This window comes from Mobula birostris, chromosome 15, assembly GCF_030028105.1.
Source record: "Mobula birostris isolate sMobBir1 chromosome 15, sMobBir1.hap1, whole genome shotgun sequence".
Lineage (NCBI taxonomy): Eukaryota > Metazoa > Chordata > Chondrichthyes > Myliobatiformes > Myliobatidae > Mobula > Mobula birostris.
The window spans coordinates 44,498,053-44,500,694 of NC_092384.1; the positions used below are offsets into that span (position 1 = coordinate 44,498,053).

A 2,642-nucleotide genomic window follows, 5' to 3' on the forward strand; every position below is an offset into this window, starting at 1 on the left:
GGGGTCAGCACATGTCAGAAGCCCGTCCGGGCTACAGTTCCCGGGATGGCTGGATATTCCAGGCAGACCACTTTTTAAAAAATGTTATTAGTTATTTTATAAGGTTTCTTGGAGAAGGGGGGGTCAAACGCAGAATGATTAAGTGAGGCGGGTTTATACGTCCCTCCCCCGCCCCCACTATGCATCTGGTCTCCGGTCGCCGTACCACGGATTGTTTGAAAGTGTTCAGAGAGCTGGCAGGGGCATCTACTCACAATTGCCGCTCCGTTGTGCGAGGTGTGTGGCTCTCTCTGGCAGGGATCTGAGGCAATTCCCAGCTCGCCGGCGCCTCCCTCCCTCTCTGGCTCAGGCTTAGTGCAGACCCCGGCGGCACCTTTGCCTCATGGGCAGCTGGCCAAGTCTTCAAGCCCGCGGGGCTCTGGCACGGCTTTGTCGGGGGATTCCGCCAGCTCTCTGCCGATCAGATGGTCCACAGGCAGATCTCTGAGCGTTCAGGAACCTCCATTTAGACAGGGATCGATTGGGTTGGAGCTCGATTGTGCGTCCCTTACGGAAATGAACATCAGAAACGGGGGACGGGCTGGAAGTGTGTTGAAGTGCTTTGGCGAACATGGGCCAGCGAATGCCAAACAGTTTCTTGGCTGCCTAGTGCACTTTTTTTCTCTCTCTTGGCAGATAGGTATTTAATGACAGCCAGAGCAGATCAGGGGCGATCTTTCTGTCCCAGGCGCTATTTTAAAGATGTCAGGCAGCCAGTAGCAAATTCTTAGTGGAGTTGAGCGGCGAAGCCAAGGGCAGATCTGACTCTTGACGGTAAGATCAGAAATGACCAATCTTCCCCATTCTCTGAAGCCCTGGAAATATTCCAACAGTCTGAAAACTGGGCAGATTTAAATATCCTGCGTCATAACTTCATGTGCGCCGTGCCGAGTTTATTTCTAATCTCTTTGCTCTCTCCCCAAGTCCCTGCACCGAAATCCGCTCCACTTTCAGCTGGTGACGAGGGCTAAGTTGTCTCTTTTTCAGCTTGTCACAGGATGAACATTGCAAGTCGGCGAGTCCCTGGAAGTGTGGGTGCTCCTGGAAATGACGAATTGCTTGACGAGAGAGAAGGAAAAAAAAGTGGTGAGTTGTCAAATTCTGCTTCTCCTGCCAAATTTGGTCAGCTTCATCTCATCGCCAATCGCAGGGGCTCTCCATTCAGTCCGAAATGATGGGGAAAGCAGCAATCCGGCCGGCAAAAGAGGCTACCTGCATCCTCCCCGGATTGCCTTTAGGGCTGACTAAGTGACTTTCACGGAATCGAGATGGTTTTAGCCCAATCTAGACGTGCACATTCCGTTAGATCCGCCCTAACATCTGTCCGTCTAACCATTGGCGCATCCATCAGTGTCACGCTGTGTGCACACTCCAACAACGACACCAGAGCACATCAGGCGCGATCTCTCGGTGTTAGACACAACACAACACAATACGGTACAACACAATACAATAATACGGCAACAAAACAGCCTCGCAATCATTGCAGCCCGATTACAAGCAACTTCATCAGCTATTTCATCCAGTTATTGACATTCGCAGGCACCCGACACTGGGTTAGAACAGAAGAGGGGGAACTTTTAACTCAGAACCACTATCCAAAATAACGCCACGTAATTTTATGTAATGTTGAACTATGTCCGCCCTTAGTTGACCCTCGTCAAGCATGTTATATCGGTCTTAATTCTTTACTTAAATCTGATTCTTCATTTAATTACTTGATTTTTTTTAAAACCCTACAACCCAGCAGATAATAGCAGTATTTTAGAACGAGACAACGAGAATGTGCAGCATTTTGGTTGCATTTTAGTCTGGGAGTACAGCTGGAACAGACACGGGTGCTGGTTTACCGAGTTTTACACTTGCCTTCCATTCAGAACAACGAACTGTTTAAAACGTAGTCCTCACGATAACATTCCAGACTACTGGAAGTTGTCGCGTTTCAAATTGCGCTCACCGGTAAAGGTAAATCATTTCATGCACAATAATTCTGCCAGAACTGCAATCCGTACTTAAATACGCTAACTCCACATGGATAAAAAATAAAATCACAAGTTCAATGTAAACTATATTTGTGTCCCCTTTTGCCCCACTTTCAATGGCGTGCAATACATTTTGTAACAACCTACTGCAAGAAAAAGAATCAAACTCACCTGCCTATTAAATTTGGATTACTCAGCAACATAAGGGAGCGTTTGCTTCACCTCTCCCCAAAATTGGGTAAAAGCCTTCAAATAAATTATAAATTGTATCGCCGATATATATTTATATATGTTATGTTTCAAAGTATATTCTTAATGAACGCTTTGTAAAATTTCAAACACCGGCTGGGTACTTCGCAACACTTTTCAAAACCCAGAAAGCGCGACAGCAGGCTACAAACTTCACATTTTTTTTCCCAAAGTTGATAAACTTGTTTATTTATTTATCGTTAACAATAGAACCGCAACCACGCCAAATTATTTTGATATTCATATCTTCGTTTATTTTAACTTGGATGTTTTATATTGCAGTTGCTCTAATTTCATGCATCTGAAACGGTTTACTACTGACGGCAGATACATAAATTTGCGCATTGCATATCTGTATATTGGAATCATTTC

The 2,642-nt window shown here is 45.6% G+C and overlaps 1 protein-coding gene across 1 annotated transcript in view; it reads right to left on the bottom strand.

Moving 5' to 3' along the window:
• tshz3b (teashirt zinc finger homeobox 3b) overlaps positions 1 to 1,434 on the bottom strand; it is an 88,830-nt gene extending 87,396 nt beyond the window's left edge. The window contains exon 1 of the mRNA XM_072279696.1: positions 255 to 1,434. The gene's annotated coding sequence lies outside the window, so the exon portion shown is untranslated. The remainder of the gene's footprint in view (positions 1 to 254) is intronic.
• Between the last annotated feature and the right edge of the window lie 1,208 nt (positions 1,435 to 2,642).